The sequence below is a fragment of the Patella vulgata genome, chromosome 3 (assembly GCF_932274485.2).
Source record: "Patella vulgata chromosome 3, xgPatVulg1.2, whole genome shotgun sequence".
NCBI classification, from domain to species: domain Eukaryota; kingdom Metazoa; phylum Mollusca; class Gastropoda; family Patellidae; genus Patella; species Patella vulgata.
In genome coordinates, this window is record NC_065881.2 from 7,044,572 (window position 1) to 7,065,614 (window position 21,043).

The following is a 21,043-nucleotide window of genomic DNA, read 5'->3' on the forward strand; positions in this document are numbered from 1 at the left end:
CGTGTCCATATTGACAGTTGGAATTCGATTTAAGAGTAGGCCATAGTGCCCTGTCCGTATTGGAAAAATAAATAAAGGCGTTTGACGTATTTGTAGGTAAAAATTATTTCCTATTTAGTGTAAATGGGTATTAAAATGAGTAAAAGGCAGCATTCTCTCCGAAGCAGTAACGTCTTATGTAAACAATGCCATTCAGCCAATGATTGACACCGCGTGCTGTGACGGCACGTGTTAAGGCAGTCATCTTTGACAGAGATATTACTAGACTCGTAATTCTCTGTGAAACAGATTGAACAGTCATGTGCCCTAACCTTATTTACATCTCAGCGGCCATGCACGAAACTTGAGTTGGCCTTAAAATATGTCTAGCTCGTCTTCATTCGCCCAGTCGGTGCAAAACAGTAGGACGTTAAACATTTCATTTCATTATATTTTAAAAGACTGCAAACAAAACACAAAAGACTATGCTGAATTTTCCAATGGTTACATTTAATTTCTTTAAATGAATAAACATTTGCTACTATTGAAAACAATTATTATATATTAACATGTTCATAGACTAGGATTGAAAATATATTCATAAAATAAGGAAAATCTATTTATTTTAAAATTTTAGATAAGGTCGTTGGCAAAATTGTTGTCAGGAATCATGTCTCCACCAGATCCAAGCATTGGGTTCATGTATGGGTTCATCATGTAGGGGTTCATCATATAACGGTTCATCATACCCATTCCACCAAAACCGCCGAGACCAAAACCTCCGAGCCCCATTCCACCGAGTCCCATTCCACCCATCATATATGGGTTGTATCCCATTCCCATTCCCATCATGCCCATGCCCATACCATACATGCCCATACCGCCCATATAAGGGCTTACACCCATCATCCCGACTCCTGGCCAGTAGTAGCCATTAACAGAAACCATGGCCAGTGCCATATACAGGGAGACAACAGCTAAAAGTTTCATTTTGGGATATTGGATATGGCTGAAATAGAAAAAAAAATGTTTTTATGAGTTTAATATTGAACAACAAAAATTATGTGATGCGATGAAATAATACGTTATTAAATTAACACAAAATGGCTGTTTCAGTTGCAACCAAGATCTGAATCCTTAAAGCTGCATTATGTAGGAGCTGAATCTGCCTATTACAGATCTTTATTTTAGCTTAGGATGTTATATAAGTTATTATTTAGACATTAATTAACATGGCAAGCCTATAATCAACTCTCTCTAGAACATCGATTGAGATTTAATTAGATTTAAACATCCACGAGATTTAAAAAAAAAATAACGACAAAATAAACAATCGAGGCTAAGTCTCTGTTGTCGAGTACCGTTGCTACGATAATGACGTTATTAAAGCGTCAAACAGTTATAGCTTCGCTTAGAATAAAATAATTTAAATGAAAAATTCAATATATTCGATTTTCATTATCTATTTTGAACTATTATAGCAAGAATGGCTACTATATCTTCGAAGCTTCGCTCAGAATAAAGTAATTTAAATGAAAATTTCAATACATTCGATTTTCAATATCTATTTTGAACTATTATAGCAAGAATGGCTATTATAATAACGCTTCATCTTCAAATAGTCATATCTTAGCTCAGAATAAAGTAATTTTAATAAAATTTTCAATCATATTCAATTATCAAAATCTATATTTGAACAATTATAGCAAGAGCTTGTACGTGACAAGAACGGTCAGCTTTTAAACTAAATCTTACTTAATGCATCTTTTATGCAATTTAATTTGCAATCACAAACATATTAAAATCACTTATACCAATATGTTGGTGTATCTTCATTTTAATAGTAAGTGCAGGAGGACTGCACTACACGCAAAACAAAAATCTACAAGATAAACCTGCGGACAAGACAGAAAATAGACATTGCACCAAATAAACAAATATCAAATCAAGTGGATGAATCCGGAGCAGTTAGTAAAATATTATCAAAGATACATTTCTGCATCAGAAAATCGGTTTCTGTGAGCTATAGATATATCTAATATACAAACCTATGAGCTTGACTCAATGGATGTTGAAATGAATTTGAGAATGTTGATATAATTTCTCGCTTTTATATCGTCCAGCTTTTAAAATTATCATCAACTTCACATTTCCTGCTTGACCATAAGAGTTCAACAGGTGAAATATTATGCTATTTAATTAGAAATTATAGCTTGGCAGGCACGAGTTTAACCTGACCTTTCCCCCCGAAGGATCCGGAGGTGTCTTAATCAAAACTCATCTCATTAAATTTTTAACCGGAGTGAGCTTCACAGCAGAGTGTGGCATTTCTATTAGAAACCCACACAACACACACACGAAGACATGGTTTACCACAAATATTAATTTCTTTCTTTTGGTCCATGTTTCTGTAAATAAATGAGAGAGAGAGAGGGAGAGAACAGAGAGAGAGAACTAAGCGGTTGAAATTTCCGCCTAGCCTCGATCATTATTACTAAAGTCAGTACGATAAACAGCATAGTTTCGATTATCCATTTAATCGTTAAATCGTGAAGGAAAGTTATGCAGTAAATCGGCTCATAATCCACTAAAGAGAGAGAGGAGGGGGGTTAAAGTCAACTCGACACAAACTAGGTCATTTCGGGACTAACATATGGTCCAATTTTAGTTCACTAATTCGCTTGAGCGTAGGGGTCTTTAGCAGTAGGAGGAAACCGGAGGACCCGGAGAAAACCCACGAGGTTGGACAGGCGACCCTACTCCTTGTCACGTACATCTGGGGATTCGATATACTTATTGAAAAACGACTACTATTTACGTTGTAGTCCCGGATAAATCTATTTGTTACGGTCAGCTCAAATTTCGTCAAGGTCGCTGAGATGTAAATAAGGTTAGGACACGTGATTGCTGGCGAGATTGTTGGTTAGGGTTAAGATAAGCATTAGGGCTAGGTCCAGAATTAGGGTTAGGGTTAGGATTTTTAGCGCTAGACTTGTTTGCATCTCGTGACCTTTGACCAAACTTTAAATTGGCCTTATCAAATAGATCTAACCTTGTAGCCCCGTTTTCATTGGCCCAGTCGGTGTAGAAAAGGACTTTAAACACCTTTTCATGTCAGTTCAGAACTTCTGTACGCTTCTTTTATACTCCCACGGAACTCCAATGTAAGTCGCTATCCCTTTATTATTACACGGAATCAACAAATTATTCACACTTAAAACCATTGGTCTTCATTTATTAAGTTATTAATCCCTTGAGCCTCGGAAAGAATATAAGTCCAAATATCGTTCATTTCCTTTCATTATTAGTTAAAAACTAAATAATGTAAAGGCAATTTGCTGAAAATTTCATTTAAATTGATCCACTGTCAACCGAGAACTAAGCGGTTGAAATTTCCGCCTAGCCGCGATCATTATTACTAAAGTCAGTACGATAAACAGCATAGTTTCGATTATCCATTTAATCGTTAAATCGTGAAGGAAAGTTATGCAGTAAATCGGCTCATAATCCACTAAAGATCGCAGGCTAGCGAGGCCATCTAGAGTGGATTATGGTCTGGATAGGTTAATTAATGTCTAATTAATATTTTATATAACATTTAAGGCCTTAAGAAAGACCTGCAATAGACAGATTTAGCTCTTGCATATTTTATGTTTAATCAAGATATAACAAATATTAATTTCTTTCTTTTGGTCCATGTTTCTGTAATTAAATGAGAGAGAGAGAGAAAGAGAGAGAGAGAGGGGTTAAAGTCAACTCGACACAAACTAGGTCATTTCGGGACTAACATATGGTCCAATTTTAGTTCACTAATTCGCTTGAGCGTAGGGGTCTTTAGCAGTGGGAGGAAATTGGGGGACCCGGAGAAAACCCACGAGATACTCCTTGTCACGTACAAGCGGGAAATCGAGGAACAAGGGCAAAATTTCCCTCATAGTACACTGAACAGCGTATGTCCGTCTTGATTAGCCCCATTCGGAGCAGATCATTGGGACGTTAAATCCCATTTCATTTCATTTCGTTTTGGTTAATGCTTTGATAATACAAGTTACCATTAGGAATAGGGCAGTAATTGTATATTTTTATATTTGCTAACGGGTAACGCCAATCTGAATAATGGACAATATTTGTCAGACATCAAAAATGTAGATTCGTGTAGATACAAGCGCTACTTATCTTGTACTTCACTGAGACAGCGCTCTTCGAAAAAAGCCCAAGGCTTCGCCAATTCAAGCACGATCACCATGTAACTTGAAATGCTTGTTCCTTGGACGCATTGATTGTCGGACTTCGATTTGACGTCATCATTTACCGTGCTTGTTATTTTCGCAAATATGAAACAACAAAATCTAGAAATCTTAGTTTCTATCAATTTCCCCTTATTACAAGGTTAGAGCTATTTGATAAGGCCAACTTCAAGTTTGGTCAAAGGTCACTAGATGTAAACAGTGCTCGCGCTAATCCCAACCCTAACCCCAACCCTTGACCTAGCCCTAATGCTTACCGTAACTCTAACCTACAATCTCATAAGAGAACCACGTACCCTAACCTTATTTACATCTCAGCGACCTTGACGAAAATTGAGCTGGCCTTAACAAAAAGATCTAGCCCTTAATGTACACCCTGTCATACAGATAAACTAATACTATCTATATAACTTAACCAGCTTGAGAAAGCTTAGTTTCGATTTAATTTCCCCCTATTACACGTCGTGTCATAGAGACCAAAATGGCTATCAAATTGAGCTTAAAAAAAAAACCATACATTTAAAAATACGTTATACAAGATTTGTATGCTAAAAGCGGAAATTGCAAATTTTCTAAGAAAGTCAAAACGTAATTATTTCTATGTCTTTTGCTCAATAGGTTGTCAACTCACAATTATACGATCATAGGTGTCATTCTCACACTTAAGATTCATTTAGACATGAAATAATAATACAATTACCTCCCAATTACCTCCCTTGTTTTCTATTCTCCACCATGGAGTAGCGATATTCAAACGTTTAAAAAAGAAGAGGAAAATGATATTTTTGCCAATTTCTCAGCTGGCAATAGTGAATTATAGGATTGATAGGATTATTCTTTAACAAGGTAGGATTGTTTATGGATACCATATTTTCAGGCTTTATTTTAATAAATTTTAAAAATATAACTTAAAAATTTGCAATTTCCGCTTTAAAAGGCCTGAAAACAGAGTGCGACAGATATAAAAAAGTGGCTGTCTTTTAGTTTAAAAATAGCTCATAGATTTGAAAATACCTTTATCACATGATTATTTTTAATTATTTTTAAAGAAATGTTGTTAATGATTTGAAGTTATACAATAAAACGTGGTTGAAGTAATTAGTAATATTAGGAAGTTGTTATAACTCGGGGCTAATTGTCAATGTCATTAATCACTGTCAAATGTATAAGTAGTGGTTAGTTCAAACTGGTATTTTAAGAGAGAGAGAGAGAGAGAGAGAGAGAGATAGTGTCACTAGACACTGTTCTTGTCAGACCCTCCACCCTACACAACTGGGGTGCATTTTATGTGGGTGGCACTTTTTGTCTACTACATTTTAAAAAATCTTGCATTTTTCTGTATGGACCAGGACAGAATGAGGGCATAAAACCAGTCTGAAATTGTTGCTTTAAACTGCTTTTTGTTTAACAGTTGTAGGTACGGGGGCGGGGGCGGGTGGGGGTGACAAATGCAGCTCGAACGACGCAGACTATAAAGAAAATAGAGTATTTTATTTATGAAGGAGAAAATAAAGTCCCCTTAATACTACGTCATACTAATATAATAAGCCCTGTAGCCAATAACAGAATATATTTAATATGCCAATGAACTATCTATCTAGTGTACATTGATGAAAATATAGGAGTTCCTATAGAAACAATCAATCACCCCAATACCTACCTGCCATTTTTATTAAAAAAGAATTAATCAAAAATAATCTAGGCTTTGAAGCCACTAAGTTTTCACACTGATTGAACAAGGTAGGTAATTTATGATTTATAAGAATATGTAGATATTGTTAGAATTATTGGATTTAAAGAGAGAGAGAGAGAGAGAGAGAGAGAGATGGTGTTTAACGTTCACTCAACACAAACTAGGTCATTTCCGAACTAACGTATTGTTAAATTTTATTTAACCCGCGAGGTTGGACAGGCGACCCTACTCCTTGTCACGTACATCCGGGAAATCGAAACCACGCCAATTGATTTAATGACAGACCTAATGATACTAACACATGGTTCAATTTTATTTCAAAAAATCGCTTGTGCGTAGGGTTCTTTAGCAGTGGGGGGAAACCGGAGGACCCGGGGAAAACCCACGAGGTTGGACAGGCGACCCTACTCCTTGTCACATACAACAAGGGATTCGAAACCACGACAGTTGACACTATGACAGGCCTTATGATACAGCGCGCACGTGCTAACCATTCGGCCACCCAACCCCCTATTGCATTTAAAGTAGCTAAGTCTCTAACTCAGTGCCATCTAAAGTCATCGACATTGAAAACACACATTATTTGTCAATTTTAATCAGCCTTGATGTTGTGACATTACCGGTAAAAGATGGGCTTCTGATATCTAATATTTAAGACAAAATATTCATTTTACCATTGGTACATTAATTGTGTACCATAATGCGTTGCAGCGCCATTTGTAACAAGGGCCTCGAAGAACGAGGCTAGACATATTCCACAAGTCATATTCTTGCGCAATAAACACTATCGGTGTAGACTGGAATAACCAGACGCTAGAGAATGCCATTCGATTGAGACTTCTGGCGTATTTCGCCGAACATAACCGATTTGAAATTAGAGTGAAAACGGAAACGATTGAATGTAAATCAGTTTATGTACATTCATATTACATTATTATATGCGTTGCGACCCATTTGTGTCAATTTCTAGGTCCCAAATTTTAGCGATTTAGCTCCTTTAAAGCCGTTGTAATCGACTAAGATTTAGTCAAATTAAACAGGGGCCGATCAAAAGATTTTAAACCGACACTGCGTAAAGTAACGGAGTGTGGCATTTTTTAAAAAAGATAATATCTGTTTTTCAAAGTTAAATCAATGCTAGAATGTCCACAGATTTATTATTTAAATTTAATTTAAAAAAAAAATCAAAAAAAAATCAATACATCAAAGCGAATTTTCCAGATTTAAAAGAGGCGCATCAAAAGATTATAGATGGCGCTGTTTATAAAAATATGGATAGAAACCGTAGACATTGTTATTTGAATTATCGGATTGAATTATTTGAATTGATTTCGATTCAATCGTTTCCGTTTTTAATTTCAAATCAGTTATGTTCGGCGAAATAGGTCAGAAGTCTCAATCGAATGGCGACCTCTTGCGTCTGAATATTCCAGTCTACACTCAATCTGATTAAAACACAGATCCTATTTCGTTCCTTTTTTTATAGTTCAAAATTTCGTTTTATTTGTCTACACTACACTAGGATCTGGAAGAGTTGTTATATTACCGGCGCTTGGATTGAGGTGAGGGATAAGCCAAACAAATGGTCTGTTACGGCGACTTCTTGCTGTGTCATGCACGGAACTGTGGGTAAACATATAGAACGTCAACGCTGATGGATTAATCAATGTCTGACGTCATAGGGTCAAAAGCCACTCGTACAACCCCTGACACGACCTTCGAGTACAACCTGTCAGATCTTCATGTAGTGTAGGCCATCGAAAGTATAAAAAACGAGACGAAATATAGATCTGTAGTTTAATCAGATTGGTCTACACTGATAGTATTTATTGCGCATGCTCTCCAGATAAGACTATGGCGTTCCCGTTTGACATGACTTGTGGAATATGTCTAGCCTCGTTCTTCGAGTCCCTTGTTACAAATGGGACTGAAATGCATTATGGTACACGATTCGTGTACCAATGGTAAAATGTTTATTTTGTCTTAAATATTGGAGATCGGAAGTCCATCTTGTCCCGGTAAGATCACAACATCAATGTTGATTTAAATTAACAAATAATTCGTGTTTTCAATGTCGAAGACTTTGGATGATCTTGAGTTAGAGACTTAGTTACGTTAATATTTAATTAAGAAAACAAAATCAATAAATCAAAGGGAGGTCATTGGATTTAAAAGAGGGCAATCAAAAACTTATGGGTGGCGCTGCCTGGATTATATTGTTTGTAGATGATGTCACATGATTACCAATATTTTCAATTTATCATATCTTGATTAAACATATATTATGACGTCACATTAATAATGACGTCATTGTATTAATCATATTAAACATACATTATGCAAGAGCTAAATCTGTCTATTGCAGGCCTTTCTTAAGGCCTTAAATGTTATATAAATTATTAATTAGACATTAATTAACCTATCCAGACCATAATCAACTCTAGATGGTTTTGCTAGCCTGCGATCTTTAGTGGATTATGAGCTGATTTACTGCATAACTTTCCTTCACGATTTACAATTAAATGGATAATCGAGACTATGCTGTTTATCGTACTGACTTTAGTAATGATGATCGAGGCTAGGCGGAAATTTCAACCGCTTAGTTCTCGGTTAACAGTGGATCAATTTGAATGAAATTTTCAGCAAATTGCCTTTACATTATTTAGTTTTTAACTATTATAGTGAGAACTGCCAACTCGTTATCGAATCTTCCATAATGTATCTTTAATAATGAAAGGAAATGAACGATATTTGGACTTATATTCTTTTCCGAGGCTCAAGGGATTAATAACTTCATAAATGAAGACCAATGGTTTTAAGTGTGAATAATTTGTTGATTCCGTGTAATAATAAAGGGATAGCGACTTACATTGGAGTTCCGTGGGAGTATAAAAGAAGCGTACAGAAGTTCTGAACTGACATGAAAAGGTGTTTAAAGTCCTTTTCTACACCGACTGGGCCAATGAAAACGGGGCTACAAGGTTAGATCTATTTGATAAGGCCAATTAAAAGTTTGGTCAAAGGTCACGAGATGCAAACAAGTCTAGCGCTAAAAAACCTAACCCTAACCCTAATTCTGGACCTAGCCCTAATGCTTATCCTAACCCTAACCAACAATCTCGCCAGCAATCACGTTCCCTAACCTTATTTACATCTCAGCGACCTTGACGAAATTTGAGCTGACCGTAACAAATAGATTTATCCGGGACTACAACATACATAGTAGTTGTTTTTCAATAAGTATATCGAATCCCCAGTTGTACATGACAAGGAGTAAGGTCGCCTGTCCAACCTCGTGGGTTTTCTCCTGGTCCTCCGGTTTCCTTCCACTGCTAAAAACCTCTACGCGCAAGCGAATTATTGAAATAAAATTAAACCATATGTTAGTCCCGAAATGACCTAGTTTGTGTCGAGTGGACGTTAAAACCCATCTCTCTCTCTCTCTCTCTCTCTCTCTCTCTCTCTCCGGTTACTAAATGCCTCTAAAAGATTACAAAATACATTGTGCTATGAAAGGAATTCTTTTTCGAATTCCAACTGAAATTGTTGTCTTTCAAAGACTGGAAACGTGACTGTAGCGCTATAGAATTCCTACAGTGAAGGTTGAATAGTAATAACAATCCACAGGGACGGATCCAGGATTTTCAGAAACGGGGGCGGGTGGGGGGGGGGGGTGCTGCCCCACTTGGGAGTGCGAAGCGGACTGACGGGCGATCAACCAAGTCATCAACCCAGTCGTTTCGGAGTAAATAACGATTTCCCACCTAAACTGACTGGTAATTCCTTTTCTGCGAGAATATATGGGGTAAAAAATTATTCGCCACAGCAAAAAAATGTGGGGACCCGCGCCTTGCCCAAAACTAATTCCAGTTTCTTTTGTATTTACAAAGAGATATGGCGAATAGTAAATGCCACTGATATATGTAAAAAGACCGCCGCCATCTTTTTTCAGGGAACCAAATTAATGGGCCTGTTTTAAATGCGACTGGACCCAATCCGGGAGAATATACGGCGCTGGTTTTTGATTTTGTTATCTTAATTAAATGCTAAATAATCAATCTGGGTATATATTAATAGTAGCGTAGATTGAACCGTAAGAAATTTGATATTTTCCGAAAAATGCAAATCACAAATAGTTAATTTAAAGCACAAAATATCATACTAGAATGGGATCTACATGTGATGGAATTTTGTTTGATTAGTCGAAGATTTTGAAGAAATGTATCATTTTATCAAATATGACACAACACAGTTCTATGGATAACAATCACTATATTATACACACGACGTTTCGACAAGATTTCACTGGTTGTTATCAAGCATACAAATTACAAATGATGAAAACATTGTATATTTACTATTACATGCTATCGAGACTTGATTTCGGAGAGAGAGAGAGATGGGGTTTAACGTCCACTCGACACAGACTAGGTCATTTCGGGACTAACATATGGTTTAATTTTATTTCAATAATTCGCTTGCGCGTATGAGTCTTTAGCAGTGGGAGGAAACCGGAGGACCCGGAGAAAACTCACGAGGTTGGACAGGCGACCCTACTCCTTGCCACGTACAACCGGGGATTCGAAACCACGCCAGTTGACTCAATGACAGGCCTTATGATACAGCGCACGCACGTGCTAACCATTCGGCCATCCAACCCCCCACTTGATTTCGGTCTTGATAATTAAATTAATATCTACTTAAAGATACATTATGTAAGATTTAGATAAATAGCTAGCCAGTCTTCTAAATAGATAATGTAAAATGAAGAATTTGAAAATTTCATTAAAATTACAGTATTCTATTTCGAGCGAAGATATTAGTCTTTGAAGGTTTGACAAGACATGTGCAATAGTTTCAACCGCCGTACTGGCTGTTCGAAGCTAAGTCTCGCTTCTCCATTTTTAGCTTAAATCAAAATATGGCTGAATTGTTCTAATCTATTTAATATCGGAGAAATCCGATGCCATCGAGAGTTGATTATGGCCTGGATGAGTTAATTAAAGTCTAATTAATAATTTAGAAAAAATTTCAGGCCCAAAGAAAAACCTGCAATAGGCAAATTCAGCTCTTGCATAATGTATGTTTAATAATTTAGATAACATTTAAAGCCTACAGAAAGACCTGCATAATGCATGTTTAACTTGACTAGCTGATGATAGAAATTATCTTGAAAATTATTATCTTTGCTTATTTGATAATAAATAAATTATCGAAATTCGTGAAAAAAAATATATAGAGGATATTTGTCGTTTTAGAGTGAATAACATATTTTATTTCATCGAGAAGCAAGAAAACTTATATTTTCACGAATGCGTAGCATGAGTGAAAATATAAACGTTTTCTTGCTTAGAGATGAAATAAAATATGTTATTCACGACAAAACGACAAATGTTCAATTTATTTTATGATTTTACAATCATTTTAGGTAAAAATAACATGGACTACTGCTTGCCAGTGGAATAATACTTTTATTTCACTGATAAAACGCGGTATTCCACTACTGATCATAAAATAAATCATGTTATCATTTGTTATTACTTAATGAAAAATATTATCTCGAAGATTTAAAAAAAATATTATCATTTTATCTTTGATTATTTGATGATAAATTATCTCAATGATTAGGAAAAAAAATAAAACAATATTTAAAGATACATTATGTAAGATTTAGATAAAGAACTAGCCATTCTTGCTATAATAGTTCGCAAGTAGATGATGTAAAATGAATAATTTGAAAATTTCATTCAAATTACTCTATTGCAAGCGAAGATATTAGCCTTTGAAGGTTTGACAGACGTGTGCAATAATTTCAACCACCGTACTGGTTGATCGAAGCTAAGTCTCGGTCCTCCAGATTTGATAAAATCAAAGTATCGCTGAACCATTCTAATCTATTTAATATCGGGGAAATCTGATGCCATCGAGAGTTGATTAAGGCCTGGACCAGTTAATTAATGTCTAATTAATAATTTAGATAACGTTTCAGGCCTAAAGAAAGACCTGCAATAGGCAGATTTAGCTCTTGCATAATGTATGTTTAATATGATTAATACATTGACGTCATTATTAATGTGACGTCATAATGTATGTTTAATCTTGTGTTACTTGTTAACATGATAATATTATCTTTAAAGAAAATATATTAATTCATCTTTGATTTTTCATGATGAATTGTCTCAAAGATCAAAAAGAATAACAAAAAAAACAAAAAAATAATAATAAAAAAAATAAAAACAATATTTTATGTTTTACTACTTGATAACATGATGATAATATTATCTTTTTTAAAAAAAAATATTAATTTTTCTTTGATAATTTCATAATGAATATAATCTCCAAATTTTTGAAAAAAATATCTCATTTTATTTTTTGTTATATTACCCAAAAGTAAATATCAATATCATTTTATTGATTAATTGTTGATAAATTATCAAGATTTAAAAAAAAAAAGAAAAAATAAATAAATAACATTTTATGCTTTGTTATTACCCAATAAAAAATATCAATATCATTTCATTGATTAATTGATGATAATTTATTAAGAAGATTAAAAAAAAAATGGAAAAAATAACATTTTATCTTTTGTTATTCCCCAATGAAAAATTTCAATATTATTTGATTGATTATTTGATGATAAAGATTAAAAAAAACAAAAAAAAAACAAAACATTTTATCTTTTGATTGATAGGATGATGGCAAATATTATCTTGGAAATCTTTTTAAAAAAAGAAAATATTATCGAGTCGTTCAGATGGTACGGAAAACGAGGTTCGCCCATGCACACGCAAAAAGAACCAATGACATTTGGAGTTCGACGAAAAGTCATTGCCCGGGTAAAATTGACTTCAAAATAGTTTTGAGGGATGCTAATTGTAGGCCGGTTGGGGAGGTTCGGGTGTTTCGGGAGACCAAAATAGCCGCTTTACATAAATGAGAATTTTGGGGAATATTAGACCTAACCCTAACTCTAACCCTTTTTAGAAGACTGAACCTTTTACTCCTCTTAAAATGGTTAGGGTTCGGGTTAGTATTTCCCCCAAAATACTCTTTTATATAAAGTGGCCATTTTGGACCTCGGAAACACCCGAACCTCTTCAATCTACCTACAATTAGCAGCCCCCAATAGTTTTAACACTTGTGAAATGAAATGAAATGGGGTTTAACGTCCTACTGTTCTGCTCCTATACTGGGCTTATATCGAATTCCAACTGACAAGGGATATTTTACGTGCATTCAAATGTATACACAGGACCTCGGTTTTTCGTCTCATCCAAAGGACTAGACAGCTGTCCTTGTCAGGCCCTCCGTTTTGCACTGACAAGGGGAAACCACGTCGGAAAATCTGGATGAACTTTCTCGGGCAATGCAGGAATCGAACACCCGACCTCTAGGCTAGCGAGCCAGCGTCTTAACCACCTAGCCACCGTGGCTCCTTTTAACACTTGTAATACTAAAGGACGTTTGGTTTACTCGAAAGAAAGCTTCACGACAAAGATTAACTAACCCACAACAACGGATTGTTGGACTGCGAACCGCCAACGAAAACGCTCAAATGCTTTTAGTTGGTGCTAAATGATAAGGCCTGCTCAATTTTTCGTCAAGATGTAAACAGACCTAGTGCTAATCCCAACCCTAACCACAACCCTGCACCTAATCCCGAAGTTTACCCTAACCCTAACCTACAATCTCTCCAACAATCACGTGTCCTAACCTTATTTACATCTCAACGACTTGGACAAAAATTGAGCTGGCCTTAACAAATAGATTTTGCCGATATTTAGCTCTTATTTCATATGCATTTTTTCCTTTTTGTTGTGAAGTACTATAAATGTCTATAATTATAAATTTGTTCTGTTGCAGCTGCTATGTGGTCATACATACTATGTGTGTTGAGTGTACTAAGTAAAGCTACGGTAGATGGACAGTTTGTGTTTCCAGGCCTGGGCCCAATTGGGCAGTCTCCAGGTCCTCCAGGACAGTTGCCAGGTCAACCCGGTCTTCCAGGACCGTTACCAGGCCCACCCGGTCTTCCAGGACCGTTACCAGGCCAACCCGGTCTTCCAGGACCGTTACCAGGCCAACCCGGTCTTCCGGGACGGTTACCAGGCCTGCCAGGACAGTTACCAGTCCAACCTGGTCAGCAACCGGGTTTCCAGCAACCAGGTCCATTTATAGGACCAAATCAGACTGGGATGAATATGGGACAGACTGGGATGAATATGGGACAGACTGGGATGAATATGGGACAGACTGGGATGAATATGGGACAGAATATGATGAATAACAATGCAATGAATAACATGAATAATATGCCAGTCATGAATAATATGGGAAACGGAATTGGTCCTCAGAATTTTAATGGAATGCCCGGAATGAATAATGGACAAAATAATATGAATATGATGAATAATATGCCCGGAATGAATAATATGCCAGGCATGAATAATATGGCAAACCGAATTGGTGGGCAGAATTTTAATGGAATGCCCACAATGAATATGGGGCAGAATTTTAATGGAATGAATATGGGACAGAATAATATGAATATGATGAACAACAATGCAATGAGTAACATGAATAATATGGGAAATCGTGGACAACAAAATTTTAATGGAATGCCACCCGGAATGAATATGGGACAGAATTTCAACGGAATGCAGGGAATGAATATGGGGCAGAATAATATGATGAATAGCAATCCAATGAATCCAATGAATAGTATGCCACAGATGAATAATATGGGAAATTTTAATGGAATGTCCGGGATGAATATGGGGAATAACAATGCAATGAATAGTAGAAATGGTATGCCACCGTCACCGTGGAATAATATGGGAAATGGTGGGCAGAATTTTAATGGAGGGCAAGGAATGAATATGGGCCAGAATGGGATGCCGCCTTGGATGCCGCCTACATTCCCTGGAATGAATAGAATGCCCAACCGGAACGGCATGCCCAACATGAACGGCATGCCCAACCGGAACGGCATGCCCAATAGGAACGGCATGCCCAACATGAACGGAATGCCCAACATGCCCAACAGGAACGGCATGCCCAGCATGCCCAATAGGAACGGCATGCCAAACATGCCCAACAGGAACGGTATGCCACCCGGCATGAATGGAATGCCACCAGGCATGGGATTTCCGGGGGGTGGTAATATGTTTGGTGGATTGAGCAGAATGTTTGGTGGAGGAGGTGGAATGGGTGGTGGTCGGGGTTTTCCATTTGGTTGATTGGGTTGAGACGATATAAAAACTAACATTCGAAGCCTCTGTCACCATTTGTTATCTTAATCCTTTCGCTACTCAAAGTATTATTAATTATAATTTAATAATAATTTATTCATTTATAAGGCGGCCAAAATCCAGCTAAAAGCTGCTCGATAGCGCCAATACAATAACAAAAAGTACACATAAAATTATTAAGAAATTCTTATAAAAAGTTCTATATTAAGTTTTCAATAAATACACACAAAACAATAATTAAAAATTATGTGACTTTGTTTTCTAAATTGAAGTAGCCTTTTAAATTCTACAAGAAGACGATCTCGATTATGTTTTGTATAATTTTATAACCTTATGGACTGAATAAATATGAAACTGTTTAAACGTTATATTGATAAATGTAATTCTGTGGTTGCAATTTTATATTTTATTTCTTTCAAAGACACTTTTAATGAGAATTGGTACAGAATAAATTGTTAAATATACAACTACTAGATCAGATGGTTTCTATAAGGCCAAAAACAATATTACCCCGTTTGTTCGTGGAGTTTTACGTCCACTTCCAACAAGGGTGATATCGTAGACAAGTGTTTCCTAAGAAACTTGCCAGAGGAAGCCACAAAATAGGCGAGATCCAGGAGAGGGAGGGAGAGAGAGAGAGAGAGAGAAATGGGGTTTAACGTCCACTCGACACAAACTAGGTCATTTCGGGACTAACGTATGGTTCAATTTTATTTCCATAATTCGCTTGCGCGTAGGGGTCTTTAGCGGTGGGAGGAAACCGGAGGACCCGGAGAAAACCCACGAGGTTGGACAGGCGACCCTACTCCTTGTCACGTACAACCGGGGAATCGAAACCACGCCCGTTGACTCAATGACAGACTTTATGATACAGCGCCCACGTGCTAACCATTCAGCCATCCAACCCCCCACTTGATCCACTTTAATCAATAATTACTTTCGATAACCTTACCTATAAGTCAAATGGCATAACAGACTATAGAATGCAAATGAAATGAAATGAAATGGGGTTTAACCTCCTACTGGGCTAATGAAGACGTCATACGGTGTGCTGTGAGGGAAATTTTGCCCGGGCAGCGCACTATGGTCTACTCTTACATCGAATTTCAACTGCCAAGGGATCTTTTACGTGCACGCCAATGTGTACACGGTACCTCGTTTTTTTTTGTCTCATCCCAGCGAATAGACAGCCGTCCTGCAACACTGACAAGGGGAATACCCCACCGGAAAATCCCGATGAACTTTCTCGGCCAACGTAGGGATCGAACTCGCGACCTCCAGGCTAACGAGCCAGCGTCCTACCCACTTAGCCACCGTGGCCCCCGACTAGAGAATGCAAGAAACCATGTATTTTATTATAAGTTCAGTTAGTTATATGCAACCTTACCCCACGGGCGAAAAAGACATCTCAATCTACCAACCTTATTTTGAAGGGCCGATGTAATCCGAAGCGTCCGTACAGAGCCGCCGTAAGTAATTTGGGCAAGCGATTGGGGGCAGCGTGGGGCAGCTTTTCACAAAAGGGTTTGAACAGGGATACTGAAGGACGTTCGAGTTTACAAGCAAACCAGTTAGGGTCTAGGGGTAGAGTAATATATAAGGACTTCTATTTCATGAAACGTCTTATACAGAGCTAAGAGAGAGAGAGAGAGAGAGAGAGAGAGACACACACACACACACACACACACACAAGCTAGGTCATTTCGGGACTAACATATGGTTCAATTTTATTTCAATAATTCGCTTGCACGTTGGTACCTTTAGCAGTGGGAGGAAACCGGAGGGCCCGCAGAAAACCCAAAAGGTTGGGCAGGCGACCCTACTCCTTGCCACGTACAACCGGGAAATCGAAACCACGCCAGTTGACTCAATGACAGACCCTATAATGCAACGCAAACGCGCTAACCATTCTCCGCCCCCGCCCCAAAACCCCCGAGCTAAACTAACATTTCCACATTACCTTTCTAATTTCAAACTGCAGCACTTCTAACCACCAGACTATTTTCCCAACTTTTTTTAAACCTTTGTCATAGACGGCACACGAAATCGTTAATTGCATAGGGAGTTGGCAAAGGGAAGTAACTCTCATCGGGTAAAGTAAGCAAAACGCAAAGGCTCAACTTCTTGAGACAAGCTTAGGAATTAGCCATCAGGTAACCTAAATGGGAAATGTCCAAATTATACTAATTGCATATTTATTAACAACAAATTATAATTATTTTATAATATATAAATGAGGACCAAACAGGTGTTTATATATCCATGTATGTAGGTTCAGGTGTTTTGTTGAGAATCAAATAGCCAAGTATAAGTTTAACAATAATAAACATAACAGAATGAAACATTTCAGACAAACAACGAATAGTAATAATAATAACAAAAGTCAAACATACTGATGTTATATATCTGAAATCAGCGAAACATACTACATATTTTGATAATACAATTAAATATAAATGAATTAGAAATATATACATTATTTACATAAATCATTTAGTAAATGGGCATGAATATGGTTATCTACCCTTATAAAAACGAAGGCGAAACGACTGTTCGTGAACTGTTTTTTTGATAGGTTCGAGAACTTAAGCTACAATCAAGGCCATGGCAGATAATTTGAAATCGTGGAAACCCTATGGATTAATTCAGGTTATAGTGGAGTAGAACGGAATGAGTACACTGGGGATACCGAGGATGGTTTGTATCATTTATAAGTTACTGGTCTGTACAGCAGTGGCGGCGCCAGCCGTCGGTGATTGGAGAGGCAAAGCTGGGGCAAAGTCCAAGGTTAAGGGGGCAAAGGCACGATCTTCAACTAGGGGTAGGGGGCCTCCTCCAGAAAATTTTGAAAAACAGGTTGCCGGAAATGCAGCCTGGCAGTATTTCAGGCACTGATCGATGAGGTTAAGTTTCAAACGAACGGACTTGCGAATCACGACGAAGCCCACTCACGAGCGTCAAAGTAGGGAGTCTTCCCCCAGAAAATTTTGAAAAATAGACTACCGGAAATGCTGTCTTACAGTATTCCCAGGTACCAATCGTCGAGATAAATAGATCTGACCAGATACCGTCCGTTGCCTGATCACTAATTTATCAGACTATAGAACAAAATGTCAAACGAACGGACTTGCGAACCTCAAAGAATTCCCCTTGTGAACGCCAAAGTAGCGAGTCCTTTGGGGACCTCGCCAAGAAAATTTTGAAAAATAGACTGTCGGAAATGCTCTACAACATGCAAGTTTATGACTGAGTGGGGATGTGGGATTTATTCACCGTAGAATGTATTGATTACCGAAACGTATCACAAATACTTTTTTTTATTTTCTAAAATTATTGGGGGGGGGGGGGACAAACAGAGGGCAGACTAGATTAATGGGGGGGGGGAATGCCCCGCCCCCTTGCCCCCCCCCCCCCGGCGCCGCCAATGCTGTACAGCCCAGAGGACGAGCATTACTGACCCACGTGTGTGTAATTCCTGACCTTACTTGATTGCTGTCAAGTGAAATGAAATAAATTAAAATGGGGTTTAACGTCCTACTGTCTGCTGCGACTGGACTAATGAAGATGGGCATACGCCATGCAGTGTGCTATAAGGGGATTTTTTCCCAAAGCTACGGCTTACTCTTGTATCGAATTCCAACTGTCTAGGGATCTTTTACGTGCACGCCCATGTGTACATGGGACATCGGATTTTCGTCCCATCCGAATGACTAGACAACTGTCCTTGTTAGGCCCTCCGTCCTTGACCACTGACAAGGGGGAATGGTTAGCACGTGCACGCTGTATCATAAGGCCTGTCATTGAGTCAACTGGCGTGGTTTCGAATCCCCGGTTGTATGTGACAAGGAGTAGGGTGGCCTGTCCAACCTCGTGGGTTTTCTCCGGCTCTCTATTCCGACACAGTATCGGATTTAAGACAAATGAGACCAGTTAAAGGAGATAAATCGCTAATATTCTGGACCTAGTAACTGACAAAAATGGGTCGCGACGCATATAATAATGTAACATGAATGTATATAAACTGATTTCCATTCAAACGTTTTTGTTTTTTCTCTAATTTCCTTTCAGTTATGTTCGGCGAAGTTATTATACTCGAGGAGTCTCAATCAAATGGCAATCTCTGGTGTCTGGTTATTCCGGTCTGCCCCGGTATTATTTATTGCACATGCTATCCAAATAAGAATATGACGTCACCGTTTGACATGACTTGTGGCATCACAAATTTAGGCTGCCTGTCTACAGCTAGCTCCGCCTGAGAACAGGCCCTAAGCTAATTACCCGACATTTTAATTCCAACATCGACGATTTTAGTCGAAAACACTGAGTATGCTTTTAGTAATTTTTAGAAGTATTTATTTATCTTCTATTGTCATATTGAATGAAATTAAATATGTTTATTTAGCCGCTGTGTGTATGAAAGATGTCAAACTAATCACATAATAGTCCTCTAATTATTCAGTATGGCGGCGCCCATAAAAGGTAATTTCACAGAGGCGGTTTTGTTTGCGAAGATAAATTTAGGAGTATCTAACCTTGTTTTGAAAGATAGACAGATTGAAACTCTAAATACAGTTTACAATGGCAAAGAATGTATTGCAATATTACCTACTAGTACATATTATATAGCTGTAGTCCGGTCGATAAGTCCCGCCCCAAAATGATCACGTGAGCGTTTTAAATTGCGGCTAATTGGGACAGTGATCATAATGACGTATGACGTAAATGGATCGCTGCGTGCAGTTTGGACTAGTGGAATATGTCTAGCCTCGTTCTTCAAGTTCCTTGTTACAAATGGCGCTGAAACGCATTGTGGTACACGATTGTAAAATCTTTATTTTTTCTTAAATATTGGAATATCAGAAGCCTACATTTCCCGGTAAGATCACAACATCAATGTTGATTTAAATTGACAAATAATTCGTGTTTTCAATGTCGAAGACGGTGGATAACATTGAGTTAAAGCCTTAGCTACTTTAAGTTATAAGGCCCCTTATAATTACTTAGGCTCTGAAGGCGGTAGCCCCAGTATGTCAACACAAGCAGCCCGGCTTACATGGTCAGAAAATTTAGGAGTTGTTAAAATATTGCGCATTACCTGATCAATCATCATTTTCAACAGGTTTTAGGCAAATGTTTGAATTATTTAGAAGGAAGATGCGCCATCCCAACCCACCCCTGGTCAACCGGTCCCTGTACTTAAGCACACCTAATCACAATGGTAATTCCAGCACTGCCCCGACGTCATCGTCTACTGTGATGATTCTCAACCAGTGTGCCGCGATATTTTGAACGACAGACGAAGACAATGCGAAAAACCAGGTGATCCCAATTGAGTAGAAGTTCATAGCTGTGTTGTTCTTTGTTTAGTTCGAGTCCTTCTATGTGTCTACTGTTGTATGCCATCTGACATACCACGTTTTTTTTATTTTGCAATAAATATATATATTTAGCCAGGCGTGCCGCTATTCTTTCATGTGTTCCAAAGTGTGAAATATTTAAAACCATCTCACAAATTTTACCAAAAACCAAAACCCTACCCAGCAAAGTAATAATCACTAATTGATAAAAAAAAACCAAGCATTTTTTCATAATTTTTGCATTTATAACCAAGTTTATGTCAAAAAGTTCGATAATACTGAGAGGGATTTCAAGCAAACTTTCCGGTTTCCTCCCACTGCTAAAGACCCCTACGCGCAAGCGAATTATTGACATAAAATTGAATCATGTGCTAGGCCCGAAATGACCTAGTTTTTGTCGAGTGGACGTTAAACCCCATCTCTCTCAAATCACACAGTTAGTACGCGGGGATTCATCTTAAATCAGATATCAGCTCTACTACTTTTACTATATTAGTGTTTAATGTCCGCTTCCAC

The 21,043-nt window shown here is 37.6% G+C and overlaps 1 protein-coding gene across 1 annotated transcript in view; it reads right to left on the reverse strand.

The window, feature by feature from the left end:
* Positions 1 to 531: 531 nt before the first annotated feature.
* LOC126815887 (baculoviral IAP repeat-containing protein 7-B) overlaps positions 532 to 21,043 on the reverse strand; it is a 57,339-nt gene continuing 36,827 nt past the window's right edge. The window contains exon 2 of the mRNA XM_056099474.1: positions 532 to 988. The gene's annotated coding sequence lies outside the window, so the exon portion shown is untranslated. The remainder of the gene's footprint in view (positions 989 to 21,043) is intronic.